The following is a 24148-nucleotide window of genomic DNA, read 5'->3' on the forward strand; positions in this document are numbered from 1 at the left end:
CTTAAAATGTAGGACATTTTTTAAAAAAATTTCCTGGCCAGGAAATTAACCAAAAAAAAGGTCCTACATTTTTAAACCTTCTCCAAGGCCTCGCTGGGCCTGGGAGACAGCCTCTCCCAAGCCCCTCGAGGACTCTAGGGCCCCGCTGGGGCCTGGGAGACTCTGTAGGCAAGAGGTGCACCATGTTAAGAACTGCATTAAGCAAACTTAGGCTGCTGCACACTGCTTTCACTCTCATCACTCCATCCTATGGAATCCTGGGATTTGTAGTTTGTTGTGGTGCCAGGGCTGGGCTTTGAAATCTCAGACATAAGAGAGGCAAAAGGCTTGGGCTGCATCTACACTGGAGAAATCATCTGGTTTGAGACCACTTTAACTGCCTCAGCTGAATGCTATGGAATTCTGGGAATGGTGGTCTGTTCCAGCACCACAGCAGAATGGCAGTTAAACCCCTGGAAAGCTATCTGACCAAGGTGACCAATGCCCTCACCCCAAAATGTAGGGCACCCAAGCAAAAAAATGTAGGACATGGCCAAAAATAAAAGCTAAAAACACCCATGTAATTATAAATCCATGCTTCTTAGCCATGATCCAAATGGAGGACATGTCCTGGAAAAGGAGGAGGATGCCTGGTCACCTTGTCTCTGGTCCAAAATACACTGCAGAAATAAAACAATGCTGGGCTGAAATGCCCAGAGTTCCTCACCAAAGCTGCATCCACACTGAGGAAATAATCCAGTTTGAGAGTGACTTAACTGTCCTGGGTTAGTGCTGGGGAATGCTGGGAATTGTAGTACACTGTGGCCCCAGAGCTATCTCTGACAGGGAGTCCCATAACTCTCCAAACGTAGTTGAACTGCAGTGCCCAGAATTCCTCCCCAGGTGCATCCACACTGAGGAAATGGTCGAGTTTGAGACTGCTCAGTGCTGGGGAATCCTGGGAATTGTAGTCTATTGTGGCACCAGAGCTCTCTGACAGAGAAGGCCAAATGCCTCAGACACCAGAATTCCAGAGCATTGAGCTTTGGCAGTTAAAGGGGTCTCAAAGTGCAGGGGGGGGGGGGAGAGAAAAGCCTGGGAGTGTGAATGAGCTTGGCTGTGGGGCTGCTCCGAGAGGAGGAGGAGGAGGAGGCGGAGGGAGGGAGGGAGGGAGCCAAGGGAAGTGCCAGGACCATCCGGAGCAGCCTCCTCTCTTCCACCGCAGCCCCCAGGCAACACGCCTCCTCTGTGGATTATTCAGGCTCCTTTTGTCAAAAGAGCTCTGGTGCCACAAGAAACTACACTTCCCAGAATCCTATAGCACTGAGCCATGGATGTTTAAGGGGGGGTCAAACTATTTCTGCAGCCTTTGCTACCCCAAAGCCCTTCCTATTTACAAGCAAGACAAAAGCTCTTCCTTTACCAAGCCATTGAAAACCAACCCAAGCGGAGGGCTGATTGCTTCTTTCCCATTGGTCAGCTTCGGGATAAATTTGCATATTACAATTAAAGGTGTTTAGGGCCTCAAAAACGATACTGTGATAAAGAATTACAAGAATACTGACGCGGTTTACATTTAAAAGATGAGGCAATTAAACTCCCAGACAACATGAACGATTTATGGCCTTTTTTTCTTTTCTCACTGTAACCTGGAAAGTAAGGCTTCCTGAGGGTATATATACCAAGTGGGCTCACTCGGTATATAATAGCTCTGAGTGGCAGATGTTTTAAAGAGCTGCTCTCTAGGCTACGCCAGTGCGCCAGGTGGGGAGAGTGGCGCACAGCCTTGCGCGGAGGAGCGGACCCCGAACCGGGAACAAGACGTGGGGGGCCCCCAAACCGGGCCGTGACCGTGAGGGGCCCCCCAAAAGCGTGATTGTCACGGGGGCCGCCGGGTTATGGCATCCCTAGGGAAATGACATCTGCAGCACTCTCTTGGTCACAGAGTGCATTGAGAGTAGGTACCTAGAGAAATGCCTTGTGGTCCTGTTGCAACTGCTTGTCTCACAGCATCCTACCAATGGAAGAAACCTACAGACAGCATTTCTTAATGCCTCAATATGCAGCATCTCAGCAAATCTTTTAGTTGGGACAAAACAGGCTGAAAAGGTAGGCTTTTTGGAGTCACATTTGATCACTAGCAACCCCATAAACATGAATCCTCAGCAGTTACAAGACTGTTAAATCCACCTTATGACTGTAAAACTACTGAACAGGCTGAAAGAACCCAGTCTGTTCTTTTGCCAAGTACTTATCAACAAAATACAGAGCTTTCTAAAGCATAAGAAAAAGGGCTTTTCAGTAGCCCTCCCACCAAATGATCCATGCATGGCACCTACAATGCGGGTAGACCTTTGAAGAAGCCTTTCATCAAACATCTCTGTTCTAGGCTGCTTTTCCCCCTGAAAGCACTGCTAGCACTGATCTTATCAATTGTTCTAGCAATTTGTTTACACAATAACACACATGTCCCTTCAGAATATTTTGATTATTTCTGAAAAACAGACAAATTTTAATGGATGCCCTCCAAAAAGTCTGAATTAGAAAACACATTGCTGTTTTGTGCCTTCAAGTCATTTCTGATTTATGGAGCCCAGCATGGCATAGTGGTTTGAGTGTTGGCCCACAACTCTGGTGATCAGATTTCAATCCTCATTTTAGCCATGAAACCCCCTCAGTGGCCTTGGGCAAGTCACATGCTCTCAGCCTCAGGGGAAGGCAGTGGCAAACCTCCTCTGAACAGATCTTGCCAAGCAAACCCTATGATAGATTCACCTTAGGGTTGGAAACAACAACAGCAGCAGCAGCAGCAGATGTATCACAGGGTTTTCTTCAAAAGAGGGGGCTTGCTTTTTCCTTTCTCTGAGGCTGAGATAGTGTGACATGCCTGAGGTCACCTAGGTTGCATCTACACCACAGAATTAATGCAGTTTAACATCAGTTTAATAGGCATAGCTCAATGTTATGGAATTCTGGATTTTTAGTTTTGTGAGATATTCTGTCAGAGAGCTCTGTTGCCACAACAAACTGTCAATCCCAGGATTCCACAGGATGGAGCACAGCAGTTAAAGTGGTGTCAAACTGCATTAATTCTGCAGTGTGACAGAAGCCCTCGTGGGTTTCCCTGACTTGAGTAGGGATCTGAACCCTGGTTTGCAGAGTTGTACTCTTAACGTTCAAGCCATGCTGGCTTTGAAAACAAATATATTCTGGGGAAAAATATGCATGCACTTTTCTGGGTATTATATATTTCTTGCTTTCCCTGAGATGTAAAAGGAAACAACGGGACTTCAAATTCTTGTACTTTTGCTTACTATTAAATCTGACATACGATAGATCTTCTCATGACTTAATGAGGTTAATGGAATCCACACATTAAAATTCACTGCTTTTATACCAAAATTTAGAGTGAATGTATTTGATCCAAGCTGAGACAGCTGAACTGAGAAGATATAAAGGAGAAGAAGCAAGTCTTACGGGTAAAAGCAACATATGGATTTCCCAGCAGGTGAAGCAGTAAAGTCAGATAATGGTAAAAAGTATTTCAAGGAGTTCTAAGAAGAGTTTTTCTGCAGATTCTTCTCAAAGCACCTAGAAAACCTTTACGTATTTGCTACTAAGCTATGATTAAGAATAAGACTGCCACAAACAGAGATGAAAGAAGCACCTTGATAACTGACAGTAAAGTCCACTCTTCACTCCCTGATGCAGTCTGAAATGCCATCATGAACACAGCTCTAGATATAACAGTTAATGGAGCAGCCACCTAAACCAAGGCTAGCCTTAAAAATGATCTCCCCTTCCTTCCAGGCTTCATGGCCTTCAGGTGGTACTCCACAGAATCTGACCTAACACTACAACTTCACTTTATACTAATCCTTCCATATTTCTGAGGTTTGGCAGTGGCAAATCCTTTCAGTTCTAGGCACAAACACATTAATCAAATCGTAACAAAATATACCAGTCTGAAAATCCACTGGACAAAACTTGCATTCTGCTACAGGTATCAGTAACCTACAGAGACTTCATGTCCTCATGTCCCATAAAATGGAATAACAGTTACATCCCTGCAGTTAAATTCTTAACCAGTTTATTTTATAATAGTAAAAGGTGTGCATTTTTGGTGTAAGATTTTGCTGAGAGCTAGGATGGTATAGCGGTTTCAGTCTAGGACAAGACCAGGGCTGAAATCGGAGGAAGGCAATGGCAAGCCTCCTCTGAATAAATCTTGCCAGGAAAAACCTCCCATAATAGAGGTTTTCGCATTAAGACTATGAAAGGGAAAAATGCAAAAAAATATGAAACAGATCATTTTACTGCATTACAAGACGAACAGGCAATTTTAATATACAGTAGCAACCAGTTTTCCATTTAAGAAGAACAAGGATTACAGATGTAATTTAAAGAAACAAGCTAAAAGTGTTCAGAGAGAGGCAGCATGGTGTAGTGGTTTGAGCTCTGGACTATGACCCTGGAGACCAGAGTTTGATTCCTTGCTCAGCCATAAAACCCACTGGGTGACCTTGGGGAAGTCACATATTCTCACCCCCAGAAAACCCCATGATAGGGTCACCTTAAGGTCACCATAAGGCAGAAACAAAAATATTCAACAACATACATACAACTTACAACAACAAAGGTGGTCAGAGTGTCTTAGTAGAAAATTACAGGAGTCTGAATACCCTAAATATTCTGGATGACTTGTTAAAAACATGAAGATTCCAGTTATTCCTTCCCCTATTCAGCTGGTCAACACAAGCTGTTGTGGCATGGTGGTTAAATGCCTGTACTGCAACCACTCACTCACAAACCACAAGGATGTGAGTTCAATTCCAGCCAGGGGCTCAGGGTCGACTTAGCCTTGCATCCTTCCGAGGTCACTAAAATGAGTATCCAGCTTATTGGGGGCAATTAGCATTAACACTGTAAACTGCTTAGGGAATGTGTCAGTGCACTGATAAGAAATGTACTTGCAATAAGTGTTGTTTCTCTTTACAACTGTTATATTCAGTACTTGAAGGCCATTTAAACTAGATGGGCTACAAAGCAAGAATAACCAATTGCACTGACTCCAAGGGGCAATATTATACTCTTGAGACATCAGAATGGTGGGTTGTATAGGCTGCCAAAAATGCCAAAGCCAAACCAGAAGTGCAGGGATCAATTAATCAAATTAAGAACAATTGGAAACATATCCATTATAAAAGGCAAAAATCCCCTGCTCCACTATCAAAAGCCCTTTTCGTATAAACAGTTGGTTCCAAAATGCCTGCAATCATCATCATCATCAACCTAGAGAAGGATAACAAAGAGATCATCATTCAAGAGCCTGGGAGAAGCAACTGAGAATGCCCGCTCTCCATTCCCTCTAGTTATTCCTTTGAAGGTAATGGGACTAAAATGTTAAAACAGTTAAACAGTGCAGGAAGGCCCGGCAACCTATTTCAATGGTGGAATGCTGAAGGCTTGACCACGAAAAGGAAGGCCAACTAGTCTAGGAGGTCAAGAGCTGCATAAATAGCTTGTGTTTGCATGTGGCTGGGCTTTGCTCGTCTTCAATATTAAGCTTAACATTTAGTAAAAATGCCAGATACATGTACCATGTAATAAAAGATTAACAGCTAGGATATTGAGATTTTATCAATGGTAACTTTTTAATTGAGAATTCAGTTTACACGGCATATTTATTGTTTGCCATTATCTACAGATCAACTCACATTTACATCCCTTTTCCTGAATGATCAGGTTGAGCAGGGTAACAATAAAAACAGAGACACCACCAAGGTTTGCTTTAGGTTACAGAGGACCAAAGGCAGATGTGATGTACTTTGTTTCTAAAGAAGAACAGATACTCCAGCAATTTCTAGGAGCAATTCTTCTTATTTTCTCATCTACCATTCATTTTCAGAGGTGTGAGGTGTCACAGAAGCTGTCCAGGGCCTGCAAAAATGAGTCGGAGTGCATGTGGTCCGTTAGCCATGTGATTCCTTCCCCAACTTAGAGTTGTCAAGAGAGATTTTAGTATTAAAATCACCTTGGTCCAGGACCAAAGCTTTGCCTGAATTAAACCCATACATATTTCTGAGAAAATTAGATGTGGCGTATGTGCATTTTATGGTTGTCAGCTGTCCTCTTTCGTACAACGTTCCATATTTAAAGGTCAAAATTCTCATCCCAAATCTTTGTGATACAAGTAGCTCCAAATTGCCTCTTTATGATGTGCACAAGAAAAGTGAGCACCAGCCATACTTTCAATGGTACCAAATGCTGGGGGAGTGATATGTCTGTTGTGAGTTGCATTGGCATTATTTGTTATTTCAGGATGTTTGCTGGCATGGCATCACAAGATTTTCCTGTAAGGTTAACAATCTAATGGGAGCCAAGGACTCTCATGAGAAACATCCTCTTTGGAGACTTGAGGCAGGCCTTATATAGTATAAGCTTCCATCACTTGTCCTGGACAGGTTTGAGTTGTTAATGGACTGACCTTGCATTACTGTTTTGAAAACAGATAACCTATGCCAATGTGTGATGGTGTGCAAGAGAACAAGAAAGAAGATATCAGCAGTACTACTGATGTCCGTTTTCAACTGCAAAGGCTCTGGACTTATCAAAAGATGTTGGAGTAGAAAGCAAAGAAAGGGAAAGCTCCTTTGCAGAAATGGGCATGAATTTTTCACTGAAAAATATTTTCTTTTTAATTCTAATTCTATATATACATATGAGCTGAGATTTTGCATTACATTTGTGGAATGCAGTGCTCCAAACATGCATCTCTACACCTATCTCGCTCTGTCAAACTGGGATGGGGGCAACTCAAGTGACCAAGATACTGGCCATCTCATGTGTAGGGAGAAGAAAAACAGGTCCATTTGAAAGAGCAACCTTTTTTGTCTTCTTCTGAGAGGCCTGACAAACCGGCAGTTTATGCCAGCCTGCATGCACAGTAGGGCTGCAGTAGGACTGAGTATTCACATGGTCCAAGCCCAACCTCCAATGCCAGGCCACCATCATGGCACACACCTGTCCATATGGCATGCGCCATGATGAAGCACGGGCGGCACAACGCCCAAACAGCACTGGACGGAAGGGCTGCCATCATGGTGCGCTGGTGCGCCTATGACATCCTTTCCGGGGCACAAGAATAAGCCAGCTAACGGTGGCTTCTTTTTGCATCCTGGGGAGGCCAGATCGCTGTCATGATCCAAGAAAAAGAGGGGCGGCTGCAGGCCATCTGTCTGTAGAGGCCCTCAGTTGTAGCAAAGACAGACCACTTCTTGCTCACCTGAGTCACCACTCTTCCTCCCAGCTAGTAAACTACTACAGGGCCTAACAGTTGCCTTAGGATCTGGGATGGACAACCTACAAGGGACAACTGAATATATCCTTATGCCACCAAGAAGTCACTGCATGTGTCACCAGTAGGATGCCAGCCCTGTAGTTCTGGCATTAGAGGCTTCAGTATGCTTAGTTTTTGGTGACGTGCAGCAGTTTTAATTCAGGGGTGATAATGTGCTTCTGGTTTTGTTAAACAACAATTTCGAGCATTCCTCACCACTGGCTAGAGTGGCTGAAAGGAATGGCAGCTGGCTGCCTTGGGAAAGATCCTTGCTGTGATAGCCAACAGTGTTATAGACAACAGTGAATTGCATGATAATGAGAGTTCTGTATGCTCATTGCTGACATGCTCCCCACTCTGAATTTACACCTGCATGGGACTCACAAGGCCAGTTCAAGTCAGTCTGAAAACACTAGTGATACAGCAGCTGCTGACCTGGATCAAAAATAAATTGAAGCAGGTTCAGGAGAGGCCAGACCATACTGTCATGTAGATTCTGCCTTTATGTACTACATCTTCTCTCCAGTAATGTTTTGGTCACTGTTTGTGTGTGCAATGCAATCCACGAGTAAAATGTAAACTATACATAGAAGGCACAGAAATTGGGTCAAGGAGAATACAACACTACAAGGAGTTTCTCTAGCATGGATCAAAACCCCAGCCATTATTCATGAGAAATCAGAAAACAGTGACAAAATACAAGTAAACCTTTACCTAAATTTAACAACTACATTAGTTTGCAGCAATAAGGAAACAAATACTGAGCTATCGTAAAGACAGAATACATTTTATGATGGGAAATCCACAACCAACTTCCCTGTGCCTGGGTTTGTATGCATTTAGCTGAGGACACCTGTATGCAGTAGAAGGAAGTGCTTCTTTGAAAACCAGAACAACATGGAAGGATGTGTGTGTAACCTTTCATTCAGGTATCATTTTCTCAATCCTCCTCTCCCCCAGCTACTGTCTATTGCACAAAAAGAAAGGTGAGGGGGATGATACTTACACGCATGGACCCATTTGACAACAACTTGTGTACAGCAGATAAGAATAAGAAAATGGTGTAAGCATGGTACAGTTGTTTGAGTGTTTGACTAGGATTCTGGGAGACCAGGGATGGAATCCACTGGGCAACTCACACTCTCAGCCTTAGAGGAAGGCATTGGCAGACTTCTCCTGAATAAATTGTGACAAGGAAACTTTAGGATAGAGTCACCATGAGATGGAGTTGACTTGCAAGCATGTAACAAATAAAGCTAAGGGGTAAAATATCTTCAGTTGAGTTATCAGCCCCCTAACTAACTATATTCAGTTAAAAAAGAAAAGAAAAGGGGAGGGGTGGGTCAAATCAGCTATAAATCTCATGGCAGTGTAATGTACAGTTTGTCCTTTACTGTGTCTTCTAGCCTCTGTGGAGTGAATTACAGTATCTTAGATAACACTCTTAACACAGTGAACAAACCCCGTTCAACTACAGCAAGAATTGTTTTTCCTCTCAAGGTCAGGCCTGCCACACTATCATCTTTTCACAACAGACCTGCACAAAGTAAGATTACATTCTCTGCCCATTCCACTTGCTTGTTCATGGGAGAATTCCACATTCCTCTTGTTTGCAACTCTTTCCCACACATACAACTAGCCCCCCAACGTATCTATTGGGAGTGGGAACAAGGTGGGTGAATACACATACTCTTCCTCCCCAGAGATTCGGAAGTATGTTGTGGAGTTGGCACTGGTTTTCACATATGTTGCATAGCACATTAACATCTGAGAATCCTTTTGTTGTACAAATCACAGGGAGAAGGAAAACTGTGTGTGCTTCGTGAGAAGCAGAAGAAATGGGAGAAAGAGATTTTAAAAGATGACAAGCAGGAGAAATAAAAATGGGGACATAGGCCTGTTACAGACTGCCAAAATAAAGCTGCTTCGGGTCTCTTTGGAGGTATGCTATTTAAATGATGCATGGGTCCTAAGAGTTCGGAGGTCACGCCAAAGCCACACTCCATTCCCAAGCACTGGAGGGCAGCTTTGGTGCAGCTTTCGGATTCTTAGGATTGCATGCATCATTTAAATATCATACCTCCAAAGAGACCCGAAGCAGCTTTATTTTGGCAGTCTGTAACAGGCCATAGAAATAGGAATTAAAATAAGAGAGACTGCAATATAAAGAGAAGAAAGAGGGAAGAGAAAATGGCTCAAATACAGTGGGCCCTTGGTATCTGCTGGGGTTTGGTACTAGGAACCCCCGGGGATACCAAAATCTGTGGATGCAATGGGACAGTAAATTGGTTCCCTTTATCCAAAATGGCAAAGTCAATTTTTGCTTTTTGGAATTGATTTTTTTTTAATATTTTGAAGCTGTGGATGCTTGAACTCATGGATAAAGAATCTGTGGATAGGGAAGGCTGACTGTAGAACATACCTGGAAGTGGACAGAGAGAGAAATGAGAATAGCTTTTTTAAAAACAATCATCAAGTTAAAATTGTATCAAAATGCTATCCTGTTATTAAGACTATGAGGTGACTTCTTGAGTTAGTAAAAATGAAGGAATAGCCCTCAGATTGACTTGACTGACAGACCTACTTTAGCCAAATTTATTCTCATATAGAAGTTGCCACAAGCTGTTCTGGGATGAATTTTCAGGAAACGTGGACTCCTTCCACAAGCAAACTAATCTTCCTGGAAAGCTGTCCTTGGATAACTTAGGAGTTAGTGACAAATCTAAGAACAGCTGACAGAAGCCTTTTTTTGTTTTTAAAAAAAGACAAAACACTTTTACAGGAAGTCAGCATTTTCTCTATTCCCCAGTAAGATGACACTATTCTTATGCAAGCTTAACATTTTAGTTTAGAAGAAAACAGTCTGTATTAGAAATCATATCACATGCTCAAATTTCATACCAGACAGAAGAAACAATAGTACAGAAGCCTATTAAAAACAGACAGGATTAAGGTTAAAACTGTTAAATAAAGACCCAGATAATTTAAAATAGATAAATCAATGTTTCCTGCACCTGTACAAAGAAAACCTTCAGAACACAAAATTCAAAATGACATAACAATTTATGAACGATGACAGTATTTTAATCTTCATCCAGGCAGTGGGGCATTTTATTTCTCCAGAGATATGTTTTCTCACTAGATTCACATGGAAGTAGAACTAAGTAGAACCACTCCAGTATATAATATCAATTGAAGACTTGTAAACAATGGCCACAATACTGTTGGTTAGTCCCAACTAGAGTAGACCATTTAGTCAACATATAAGTAAATTCAAATGATTCAGTGGTTCTACTCTAGTGGGGACTAACGATTTAATTCAGTACCTCCAGGTTTCTGACAAAAATGGTTCCAACCAATTTACCACAGTTATGTTGGTTATTTTCTTGCAAAGAAACCACAGGTTGAATAGCGCTTATCTGGAATTTCAAAATCTGAAATATTCCAAAAATCAAAACATTTCTCATGGATGATTGAGCTAGTGACACCTTTGTTTTCTGGTAGTTCATGCACATAAACTTTGTTTCATGCACCAAATTATTAAAATACTGTATAAAATTACCTTCAAGCTATGTGCATAAGGTGTTTATGAAACATAAATTAATTTTGTGTTTCGACTTGGGTCACATTGCCAAGATATCTCACTATGTACATATATGCAAATACAAGTATTCCAAAATAATTTTAAAAAATGAAATCCAAAATCCAAAACCTTTAGTCCAAAGCATTTCAAATAAGGGAAACTTAACCTGTAATTGTTATTTATTTACAAACAGTTAAAACCAATTCTTTCCTCATGATGATATCATTCATGCACGTCAACAGGTTCATCAACATGGAATCTTCTTATGGGGAGGAGAGGTAGCATTTTTTTAATCCTGCTATTATTTATAGGATAGCATAGCTTTTCTGATGGCTGTAGCCACAGTGGCTATGGAAAACCTGGGCTGCATCCACAACAGAAAACCACATTTATTATCATTTGGGACTTCCTGGAAAGCATTTTAAACTCACAGAGGCTGCATCCACACTGCATAAATAATCCACTTTAACAGCCACGGCTCAATGCTATGGGATTCTCGGAACTGTACTTTGTTGTGGCATCTGAGCTCTCTGACAAAAAAGGCTAAATAAGTGTCTCACAAAACTACACTTCCCAGAATTCCAGAACATTGAGCCATGTCAGTTAATGTGATGTCAAACTAGATTATTTCAACAGTGCGGATGCAGCAAGTCAAGGTCTAGTTCTTGAGCAGGGAAAATATACCAGCCTCAAAACAATGTAGGTAAACCAAGCAAAGTCAAAGAAACCCACAGTGACTCAGACTTTTTAAACTCCTTGTCTGCATCTCTTCACTTCTGGATTTTTTTTCTGCTTCTCTTCTTCCCAACCATCTGTTTTGCAGAAGACAATGCAAAATGCCTTCCTTTGCAAGGATTCATGCAGGCTGTTCTGTTACTACATGAAAATAAATCTGTGGAATAGTGTGCCAGTGTGGCATAGTGGTTTGAATGTTGGATTCTGGGGGCCAGAATTTGATTTCCAACTTGGCCATGAAACCCATTGGATGACCTTGGGCAAGTCACACTCTCTCATCCTCAAGGGAAGGCAAGGGCAAACCTTTTCTGAACAAATCTTGCAAAGAAAACCCCATAATAGGTCGGCCTTAGGGTTGCCACAAACTGGAAACAACTTGAAGGCACACAACAATAAAGTGAACAACAACAACTTGAAGGCACAAAGCAACAACACAGCAAAAAATTTAGAAGGAAACACAACATTTCCTCTCTAAATCTGGCTGAGCGTGGAGCAGTAGGGTGGATCCACTGACAAAACAATCATCCCCACAAACCAAGTGAGAATTGAAGAGGACCACCTGCTACAAGAGGTGGGGCCACTGCTCCATCTGCCACAAGCTTTACTCATACATACACATAGTTCTGGGTTCAATAGCTAGAGCCTCAACACCTAAACTCCAACATGAGCCTGGCCTGTTGTTGTGTGTCTCCAAGTCGTTTCCAACTTACAGTGACCCTAAGGCAGAGGTTGTCTCGGCAAGATTTGTTCAGAGGAGGTTTGCCATTTCCTTGTCCTTAGACTGAGAGCATGTGACTCATCCCAGGCCACCCAGTGATCTTAGACTTCCACTGTTTCAAGGAATGCCTTCTGTGCGCCTTCTGTGCGTGTGCAGCTATGCAGCATCCAGAGGACCAGACACTCTGCACACACTCAGAGACACGCATTCTTCCAAGCTACACAAAGTTATGGGCTGAGCTCAGTTCCAGGAACCGAACTGAAACAGAAGAAAGTTTAAAACTTGACAGGAAGGTCTGTTCGGGGACCTTCTTTTTCAGAGTCCCAGGGCTTTTTTGCTGCACCGTTTGCTATCAAAACCAAGAAAGATGGTACCCTAAAGGTAAAGGTAGCCCCATGACGTGAATGTCTAGTTGTAACCGACCATAGCGGGTGATGCTCATCTCCGTTACTAAGCCAGCGTTGTCCAAAAATAAATCCGTGGTCATGTGGCTAGCATGACTGCACCAAACGCTGTTACCTTCTCACCGAAGTGGTACCTGGTACCTATTTACCTACTTGTATTTGTGTGCTTTCAAACTGCTAAGTTAGCAGAAGCTGGGACTAATGACAGAAGCTCACCCCATTATGCGGCACCCAGGCCTGGAACTACTGACCTTCCGATCATCAGAACTGGCTTCTGGCGTCTCAATCGCTAAGCCACCGCAATCCTAGAAGAGAGGAAAACCCACAACAGCAACAATGCACCTACCGAGAAGGCATTCCCCGACACGCCACAGAGGAAATCCGGTGCATCAGAAGCAGGAGCAGCAGGCAGGAAAGCAAGGGCTACCCCAGGAAAGCTCTCCCTTGCCTGGCAAGCCTGAGCCCATCTTAGAGGACCATCCTTTTAAAGCCAAGAAATTTGGAGGGGGAGGAAGGGAAGGAAGAGGAGGAGGAACAGAAGAAGAGGAGGAGGAGGAGAAAAAGAAGGAAGAGGAGGAGAAGTAGAGGAAACGGAGGAGGAAAGAGTGGATGTAAGAAAGACCCCATTTTTTCAGGCCACAAAAGGCCTTTAGAGGCTGCAAAATCAGAGAGGAGGGAGAGGAGAGACATCCCTCCTCTTTTCACCCCAGGATCTAATGCATCCCTGGTTCTGTGTGTGTTGTGTGTGAGATCCCACTGGGTCCCCCTTGGCCCCACCTCGGTTGCTAGCTGGGCAAACTGGGTGCCATCATTCCCTCCTTCCCTCACGAAGGGGGGCCCAAGTGTCCTCCATCTTCCCTGCAAGGCGTCCTCCTTTTCCAGGATCTACATTCTATCCCCCCACCTTCTTCCCAGGAAGGAATTCCTTCATGTCCTCCATCCATTGAGCAGAACTAAGAGAAGCATGGGCTGACATTTGTTTCCAGGAGTGTTTTGGAGCTTCTCATGTTGGGAGTGTCCTCCATTTTTCCTTTCCTCCTGAGCAGGATCCTTTCTAGGGAGGGTTTGGAGCATTTGGTCCATATCTGGCTCCATGTTGTAGGCAAGGTCGTGGTCCCTCTTCTCTTCCTCTGGAGCAGTGGCCATCACTGGGCAAAGGAGGCCAGGGAGGTCAAGGCACCAGAGAGAAAGAAAGAAAGTCCTCCACCTTCCTTGGGGTTTGAGGAGGCCACCTGGCCTCGGGGCAGTTAAAGCGGTGCCAAAGCGGGTTATTTCTCCAGTGTGGATGCAGCCCAAGTCTCTCCTGCACAGGGCCCCCCTCTTCCCCCTCCAGGCAGCCCTCCTTGCTTTGCTCACCTTGGAAGCCTTGGCCAAGGTGGGGAAGGGGGAACATCAGTTGCCCTTGCAGACCAGGCTCAACCTCTGGAGGAGCTGGTGGTGCTTCTGTCCTTCCTTTCCTCCTTCCCTTCCCTTCCCTTCCTTCCTTCTCTGCTGCAGGAGTCCAGCTCCAGCCTCCAGTCCCTCTGAAAAGAGCCCCAACCCTTGCGCAGGCGCACAGACACAACAACACAAAGAGCCCCCCCCTCCTCCCCTCCCTTTTTTCCCAGGGCTGCTGCAGGAAGAAGCTCCACTTGCACCTCTCACACCACTTTTGTTGGAGTTGTTGTGGTGGTGCCCAGGGTGACCACTGCAAAAGGGAGGAGGACCAGGCACTGCAACCTTGCAAGCAACCCCCCCCCCTTTCCTAGTTTTATACTGTTTGAACCACACTAGTGTGTGTGTAGAGCAGTGGTCCCCAAACTGGGCTTTTGGACTTCAGCTCCCAGAATCCCAGGCTATTGGCCAACACGGCTGAGGCTTCTGGGAGATGAAGTCCAAAGTCTCTTAAAGCGCACAGTCTGGTGAGCACTGATGTACAGAGAGATCTCGTGGCACCTTTGAAGATTCACTGAAAGAAAGAAGTTGGCGGCAGCAGCTTTTGTAGACTTAAATCCACTTCCACCAAATAACAACAACAATTGCTATTGGTCCCTGGCTTTCCACTCCACCAAATGCATCTGAGGAAGTGGATTTAAGTCTACAAAAGCTCATGCTGCCAACTTCTTTCTTTGAGTTTAGCCTCCATGATCTCTCTGCATACTGATTCTACAAACCGACTCGACTATATCTTTGAAATTCTACCACTGTTTTAACTAGATTTTAATTGTTTTTAAATTTGTTTTTTTTCTTTTTCTTCTTCTTGTGAGCTGCCTTGGATCCCTTTTTGAGAGAAAGGCAACATAAAAATGAAATAAGCAAATAAAAATGTAAGGATTTTGGCCCAAGAAAAGTGAAAAAAGCTCATAGAAATGTTTAATGCAGGTGTCTTAATTCTGCTCCAAATGGACCTTTTGGAATTCCTCCTGGATGGACAGAAAAGGTTGAAATAGAGGACAGAGCCCTGGAAAAGGAGGACATCTGGTCACCTTGGCCCAGATAGCCTAATAACCACCAAGGAGGACAAGGCACTGCAAAATGGAGGACCTTGCAAGAAAAAAAAAGGAGGACCTTGACCCAAGAAAAATGAAAAACACTTATAGAAACATTAAATTAATGCTTCTTTACTCCTCCTCCAAATAGAGGACCTTTTGGAATCCCTCCTGGATGGATAGAAAAGGTTGAAATGCAGGACTGGAAATGGAGGACATCTGGACACCCAGGACCAGATGGCCTAACCACAAAGGAGAACAAGGCACAAAATGGAGGATCTTGCCAGAAAAATTGAGGACATAATCAAATAAAAGCAAAACACACCCATATAAATTCATGTTTCTTACTCATGCTCAAACTGGAGGGCACTTTGGAATTCCTCCTGGACAGAAGGTTGAAATGGAGGACAGGTCCTGCCAAGGAGGATCTCTGGTCACCCTAGACCAGATGTTTTAATAACTGCAAAGGAAGTGGACAAGGCACCAGAAAATGGAGGACATTCAAGAAGAAAAAAGGACAGGGACACATATCAAAGCTCAAAATACTGATAGAAATGTAAATCCGTGCTTCATAGTCATGCTCAAAATGTGGGACATGTCCTGGAAAAGGAGGACCTGGGGTCATCCTGTGTGTAGCTTCAAGTCATTTTCGATTTATGAAGACCCTATGACAGGGGTTTCCTTCTTTTCAAGTTTCTTCTTTTTTGGCTATGGCCATCCACTGAGGCTGAGAGTGTGTGACTTGCCCAAAGTCATTCAGTGGGTTTCATGGCTGAGCTAGAATTCAAACCCTGGTCTCCAGAGTCGTAGTCATCACTTTCAGTGCTGTGAAAAGCTTCAGCCTATGAGATCCTGGAATTTGTAGTTTCCCACAGTCTTTTGCCATCTCTGCCAAAATGTGCTTGCACCTCACAAAACTACACCTCCCAGGATTCTGTAGGATGGTGCCATGGCCATTAAAGTGGTGTCAAACAGCATTATTTCTACAATGTAGAAACCTTCAAAGGAAGCCTCATGCCCCACTAAGCTAGTTTGTGCCTAATTTCTTTGCAACTTTGTTTTTCTTTTCCCTGCCCTGATAGTATTGCTGCCACAGAAAGGGGAAAGGCCATTGTTTCTTTATCAAGGAGAAAGCAAGGGCTCTGCTGGGTTTTCACTAGTCCTACTGGTTTTCTGTTTGCTCATATCATTTTTCAGGCTGTCATTTCACACCGGCAGCCATGCATTCTACACTGTAGAAATAATGCAGTTTGATACCACTTCAACTGTCACGGCTGTATCCTATGGGATCCTGGGGTGAGTAGTTTTGAGAGGCACCAGCACTCTTTGGCAAAGACCATGTAAAATTACAAATCCCAGCATTCCATAAGATGGCACTAAAAACTACATTACTTCTGCAGTATAGGTGCACCTTAAAACTTACAAAGGGTCCTGCGGGCATCTTCAGACCCCAGGTAACTGTCTATTTATGTGTGCCTTGCAAATTACTCACACAGGCCAAGAAGCTCCTTTTTGCACCCTCCAAAGGGTGCCATAGCTGCAGCAGTGCAGTTGTGTGGCACCCTTTTGGCACTGCGTCATTTGGATGCAGCGTGTAATGACACCCGGGTGGCATCGGAGGATATCACACGGGCGGGAGGCTCTCGATTTCAAAAGAGAAGATAGCGAGGTCAATTAGAAAATTCACACAATTACGTGATTACTTATCACACCTTAAATTCGCTGCAATGGCCTCCCTGAACGTGACCCAGATTCTTCTTTTTTGGCTATGCTCAGTGAGACTCCAGATGACTGGAGCATAGCATATTTAGGCGAGTGAGAGAGAGGAACCAAGGAACCCCACAATTTACAAAAGAGGTTGGAGGGGTTTGGGAAGAATGGTTGAAAGAAATTAGCATATATTCACTCTTGTCACGTTAAAATGTGAATATAATGGTTATCCAATAGCTCTGGGTCCATGCCTCTAAATTAGCAGACAGCAGCCCCCCCTCAGCAATGCTGAAGGACAAGTGGAAGCAAAATTGAAACGGAATTGCAGCGTGGCTTCATGGGAACCCTCCCTTCCAGATTTGGGGGGGGGGGGGACCAGGACCAAGGGAGGCATGTACATCACACCAAACAACAGCGCACTGAGTGCAAAGTTGCCTAGGAATAGGGTTTGTGACTTTGCTAGTTCACCAAATTTACTTAACTGTGGATTGACGCGTGATTGCATTCGGAATGCGTTCGAACTGCCAGCGATCACGTGTGGTAACCTTTCACGCAATAACGTGACTACGCATGATTGTGTTCAGGATGACACTGGATTATACTTCCCATCTCAGTCATGTGATATCCTCCATCGTCAAGGGCATGCAACATCTGGATGCTGCGCGCTGACTCCGCCCACAGGCCAGCACAAATTGCCAGTCTGTACAGGGCCAGAATCAACAGTAGTTCTAACTAAAATCTGTCAATAAATATGGAAGATAAACAAAATGATGCCCCAAATTCTACAACAAAGGCTTTTATCATAATGGAGTGCAAAATGCCAGATGTCCAAGCTGGGTTCAGGAAAGGAAGAGCCACAAGGGATCATATTGCAAACATACCTTTAATAATGATACCAAAGGATTTCAGAAGAAATTACAGCCTATGCTTTATAGATTATTATAGCAAAGCCTTGCATGAAAAACTATGGCCTGTTACAGACAGCCAAAATAAAGCTGCTTCGAGTCACTTTGGAAGTATGGTGTTTCAATGATGCATGCGTCCTAAGAGTCCAGAAGCCACACCAAAGCCACGCTCCAGACTGGAGTGTGGCTTTGGTGTGACTTCTGGACTCTTAGGACACATGCATCATTGAAACACCATACCTCCACTGTGACTCGAAGCAGCTTTATTTTGGCTGTCTGTAACAGGCCTATGGATCATTTTGGATGTGCCATAACAGCTGATGTATAACCTATTTCAGGACAAAGTTCTATCATTTGAACAGAATACACACAAACGGAATGGTTTCAGATTTGCAAGAGGGTCAGGCAAGGCTACCTTTTAGCACCATATCTGTTTAACTTGTATGTGGAACATATCATACATAAAGAAGGATTAGACTAAGAAGAAGTAGGCATGAAAACTGGAGAAAGGAACATCAGTAATTTAAGATATGCCAGTGACACCATACTAGTAGCAAAAGATGGCAAATATTTGGAATGATAACTAAAGAAAGTCAAGGAAGAAAGTGCAAAGACAGTTTTACAGTTGAACTTTAAGAAAACAAAATTTTTGACTACTGTTGATTTACGTAACTTTAAAGAAGACAATGAAGACATTGAAGATTTTCCATACTTTGGCTCTCAGAATGGAGACAAAACTCAAGAAATCAGAAGAAAACTAGGACCTGGAAGGGCAGAAGGGACTAGATAAGATCCTGAAGTGTAAATTTAAATTAAGATTTGTACTTGCCATTGCATTCCCCATTTCTATGTATAGTTGTGAAAGCTGGTCAGTGAGAAAAGTTGATAGGAAGAAAATCAACCCATTTGAAATTTGCTGAAGAAGAGGTCTACAAATATCATGGACTGCTAAAAAGGCAAATCAATGGGTCCTTGAGCAAATCAAGCCTGAACTCTCCCTAGAAGCCATACTTTGAACATATCATGAGAAGACAGTACTCGCTAGAAAAGACAATAGTGCTTTAAAAGGAAGAAGGCGGTAAAAAAAGAGGTAGACTGCATTCCAGATGGTTAGACTCAATCAAGGAAACCACTGCCCTGAGACTGCAAGACCTGAGCAGAGCTGTTTATGATGGGGTGACTTGGAGGTCTCTCACTCATAGGATAGCCATAAACCAAAGCTGTCTTGACAGGAGTTGATGATAAAATCCCACTGTACTTGATGGTACTTGTTCTCAGGTAGCTGTGCAGAGCAGTGCAGTCTTCTAAGAAAATACCTGTAGGATATGTCACCATACCAGCTTTTATGGAGGTGGAAGATAAGCATGACAACTACAAGGGGATTGCTTCTGAATCAGCATGCCCCAAACTGGACGGTAATGTGCTTCTGTCTCTGAAAATAAAGATGGGGGGCTTGCTTTGAAATGATCCCTTTGGGTCTTCTTAATTTAATAGAACTTTTAATTAATCACATTCTAGGATAAGAACTTTTCCTAACAAAAGTGGTGGAGTCTCCTTCCTTGGAAGTCTTTAAAAAGAGGCTGGATGGCCATCTGTTGGGGGTGCTTTGATTGAGAGTTCCTGCATGGCAGGGGGTTGGACTGGATGGCCCTTGCGGTCTCTTCCAACTCTACGATTCTATGATAGCCCCTAGAAAGGATCTCTAGGAGAACTAGAAATGTTTCAGCATATTCCAGGCATCTCCAGCAACCTTCAGATTAGGGGTCAGAAACTACTGAAGCCAGGCCAAATCTAGATCCTACAGGTTTGCTGTTTGACCTTCCAGTATCTCAGTCCAGAATCCAAACATGTACAGAGGAAATAGCTTCTGCAGCAAAACTTGCTTTCAGGCCTTTTTTCTGGGTACAGAACTGAGCCTCAGTACTTGTCAGCTGCCTTCTTTAAATAGCCATCTAGGTAAATTATTTGTTGACCAGGGCATCACAAAATGTGTAGACAGGCACATCCTCCTCTCAAACACACACACACACACACACACACCCCTACCTATCTAACGAGTTGGAGAAAAAATCTGGACAAATCTACTTTAAGAAAAAATAGACACCATGAAGGTAAACCACATATTCTTGATGGAGGAATACCCTACAGCAGTACTTCTTATATTACCTGATGTGGGGGACTTTTGTGCCCAGTGACTGCACCTAAGGTTCACTTTGGCGGTTAGTGAGAAGTAACACTTAATCAAAGCAATCCTTTACTGAGACATAAGCTTCCATGAGCACTTGAATCAGATGCATCAAAGTAATTGAGCTCCAGCTCATAAAAACCCATGTCATAATAAATTTATTAGTCTTCAGGGTAGCACTAGTCTTTCTGCTGTTTAAAATACAAGCAGGGTATTTTGTCCAGAGATGATTATATCTGATTCCTGCCTGTTAGCATTGCAAACTATAAGCAGCTTTATTAGCAAATCAATCAAACAAAGCTTTATGTGGCTCTTTGATAAGAGCCAATTGTATCTAGAAGAGACGCACATTTTATACAGAGGGATGCCAAGTGTGGAGAACAAATGGTCTGGTGTACTCATGTGTCTTTAACTGCATCTTGATCTACAGCACAGATGTGGGATGGCATTGGTCTACAATTCCAATCAGGTTCACCCAGCATAGCCAAGGGCAAAAGGCTCTATGAGTTGTAGTCCAAAATATCTCAGTGGCCAAAGTTTTGCATCCCCTGGTCTACAGAAATCGGAAGGTATCATTAAAAACATATGCATTATTACAAAACTGTTTTGGCTCTGGTATATAGCATGGTGCAGCAATTTGAATGTTGGATTATGGTCCAAAACACACTGCAGAAATTGTCCAGTTTGAGACTGCTTTAACTGCCCTAGCTCAGTGCTAGGGCATCCTGCGAATTGTAGTTTGTTATGGCACCAGAGCTCTCTAACAGAGAAGGTGAAATGTCCCACAAAACTACAGTTCCCGTAATTCCCTAGCATTGAGTCAGGACAGTTAAAGTGGTCTCAAACGTTTATTTCTGCAGTGTGTTTTAAACCTATGACTCTGGAGTCCAGGGTTTGAATCCCTGCTTGGACATGGAAACATACTAGATGACTAAGGTCAAGTCACACTCTCTCAGCTTCAGAAAAAGGCAATGGCAACCCCCCCCCCCCCCGAACAAATCTTGCTAGGAAAACCTTGTGATAGGTTCATTTAGACATAAACCAGAAAGAACAAATATCACTACAAAAAGAGGACAACAACAAAATGCTTGCTTTTGTGATTAAATTGCAGATGCTCATATTATCTTTGGCACGCCCAAATGGTTGTTATATTCAAGGTTTTGCGCTTTGCTTGTTTTCAGTTCAATAAATCTATTTGTGGAATTACCTTTTTTGCAACATCAAGCAATTCTTAATAACGAGATTATAAAGACAATCAATATTACTGAATTAGTTAATCCTGAACACAGAAAACACACTTCTTGTTTTCAATAATCGCTTCAACTGGTTTCATTTCAAGGAAGTTTTTAAATACTTCCGTTTAAGTTACCATGTAACAGGTTGGAGTCATTGCAACATTGCAGGTAGCCTACCATGGCAATATAAACTAGGTTTTCTCATATCTGCTGAAACATTACCATTCCTTATTATATTAAGAAAGCTCTATAATGTATGGTTTTAATCATCCTTAGAATTAGCACAGCCATTTCTGTCTAAAAGCAACCATAACATGAGGGAAAGCGCTATCCATCTCATATTAAAGGCTTCAGCAGAGAAAGCTATTATTAAGAATATCTATGTCTTTACCTCCTTGAAACTCCGGCGCCTGGAGATAGTATCCATTCTAGAGACAAGCCTTTCTAAACTAAGGAATTAGACATACTTTTAAAAAGAGTGAAAGGGGGCCTGGCTTCCATTTATAATGACCCCCAAAGAGGTGGAGCTAGTTAATTTGATTAATTCTCCCAACATAGTCCTTCCAACTGCACTGTATGTAAGGCCTGCTTCTCTCAATAAGTGTTGGTACCTGAGACAAAGAACTTGGTGGTTTCTCGTCATGATTCTTGCACAGAAGTTGACCAGGCTAGCAGGTGAATTTTACTTTAGCGCTGATGATGGGACTATATTCTCTGTTACATCTGTAGTTTAAGAGACAAAAAAATACAGTAAGTAAATATACACAGCTCTATTTTCCAACATCTTCAGTATCTGCTGCCAAAGGCGGTTATTTCATCCCACCTAGTAGTAGGACCTACCCTATTGACTTTAGCTGTCTGAGAACTTTTTGAAGTGTATATACCTATGTCTACAATATACAGATTCAAGTGAGAATTCAGTTGAATGTAACTCTTGAGTAGACGTGTGGGCTTAGTTGTGTGGTCTATAATTCCATGTATATTCTGCATGGGTATATATCAGATTAGACTGTGGAGTTTATCAGACAAGGGAAATTGGAAGTATAATCCAATGGCAATCTGAACGCAATCATGGGGTTTAACATTATTGCATGATAGACTACTACATGCAAATTCGGGCAATGGGAAGTCAGTCTGAGTGCAATCATGGGGTTTCACGTTATTGCGTGATAGCATGCCATTGCCCAAATTTGTGTGTGGTAGTCTATTTTCAGGCAATGGGAAGCCAGTTCGAATGCAATTCGCATTCAAGTAAATTCGCTGAACTAGCGAATTCATGTGAATGCATTCTGACCCCACTTTCTTTTCATTCGAAATTAAGAGAAATTCCTCACGTGTGATAAAGTCCTATGTCTTTGTATGCTGAGACTATTTTTTTTAATATAAAGGGCTTAAAAATAAGTACTGATTATGTGACAAATTCTAAATTTTGTTTTAAATAAATAGGGGTAGAAGAGAATTGAAGAGAGCTGGTGTGGTGTAGTGCTTTAAGTGGTGGACTATGAGTCTGGAGATAAGGATTCCTTTATCTTGGGTGAGTGACACACTCTCAGCCCCAGAAAACATCATGACAAGTTCACCTTACGGTTCTCGTAAGGTAGAAATGATTTGAAGGCACATAACAACAGAAGAGAATTTTAACTAGTGTGCTATAGTTGTTTGAGTGTTGGATTAGGATTCTGGGAGACCAGCTTTCAAATTGTAGCTCTGCCATGGAATCCTCTTGGGCAAGTCACACTTTCATGGTCTTAAAAGAAGGCAGTGGCAAACATCTGAAGAAATGTTGCCAAAAAAAATCCTGTGATATTTTTGCCTTAGAGTTGCCGTTCAGAAATAACTTGAAGGTACACAGCAACAACAAAGAAAATATTTTATTGCTTTCTCATGTGGTTTTCTTGCTTTTAAATTGGACAAAGCGTGGCAATATGACATGTGATTCTTAAGAGATTATGCATCAGCCTATTATTGCCTTCCTGTAGGATAACCATTTGCCAAGGGGACAGGACTCTGTGTCTTTAATAGCTGGATAGATGGGAGAAAGTGTTAGCAGATGTTGCTTGTCATGCAAATGGCATGTGCTGAAATCCCTTCTTCTATACTGCAGTTAAAGATGCAGGAGTCCAGTCCTCTTTTGCATCAGGCTAATAATTGTCTACTCTGTTTATTAGAGATGAAAACCAAAATACAGTTCCATACAATTCTTGCTTCTGACACTGCAATGCAAAACAAACAGACAGTTTTCCTCATGGCTGCCCTCAGTCCCAGACTGCAAAAGAAAAACATATTGCTAGTATCTTAAGGAAAACTATTGATTGGTCAGACTTAGGGTTGCCATACTGTTGGACCTACCTCCAAACCAGGAAAAATGTAGTACAAAATTTTCAAATGTAGGACACACAAAAATGTGTCCTACATTTGAAAATGTTGTCCTACATTTCCCCTTGCGATCGCGGCAGGGAGCGGAGGCCAAGCGGCGAGGGAAAGCCTCCACTTAAGGAGGGCCCCGTGCCTCGCCGCGATCGGAGGCCAGGATCGGGGCCTCGCCTCGTTCCTGGCCCCCGCGGGGACCAGGAAGGAGGCGAGGAGACCGCCGGTGATCGCCAGGGCCTCGCCTCGTTCCTGGCCCCCGCGGGGACCAGGAAGGAGGCGAGGAGACCGCCGGCGATCGCCAGGGCCTCGCCTCGTTCCTGGTCCCCGCGGTGACCAGGAAGGAGGCAAGCAGGCTGCAGGGAGGCGGGGAGGTTGGTGCGGCTGCGCCCAAGAGGCGCCGCCCCCCTGCAGCCTCCTCCGCCCCAGGCCTCGCTGCCCTCCTCTTCCTCCGCGCAGCCATGCACAGTGGAGGAGGAGGAGGGCAATGAGGCCCTGAGGGTTGCCTAGCAACCCCGCT

The 24148-nt window shown here is 43.3% G+C and overlaps 1 protein-coding gene across 6 annotated transcripts in view; it reads right to left on the bottom strand.

The window, feature by feature from the left end:
• Positions 1-21984, bottom strand: part of LOC149316480 (ecotropic viral integration site 5 protein homolog) — an 87504-nt gene extending 65520 nt beyond the window's left edge. For 3 of the 6 annotated variants that reach the window (XM_089515630.1, XM_089515629.1, XM_089515626.1), the window contains exon 1: positions 14115-14274. The gene's annotated coding sequence lies outside the window, so the exon portion shown is untranslated. Of the gene's footprint in view, positions 1-13104; positions 13120-14114; positions 14275-15574; positions 15687-21872 lie in introns of those variants that run through there. The other 3 variants (XM_089515628.1, XM_089515627.1, XM_089515632.1) reach the window with 3 other exon arrangements.
• Positions 21985-24148: the final 2164 nt, after the last annotated feature.

The sequence above is a fragment of the Sceloporus occidentalis genome, unplaced genomic scaffold (genome assembly GCF_023333645.1).
Source record: "Sceloporus occidentalis isolate IW3139 unplaced genomic scaffold, rSceOcc1.0.p SCAF_3, whole genome shotgun sequence".
Taxonomy (NCBI): domain Eukaryota; kingdom Metazoa; phylum Chordata; class Lepidosauria; order Squamata; family Phrynosomatidae; genus Sceloporus; species Sceloporus occidentalis.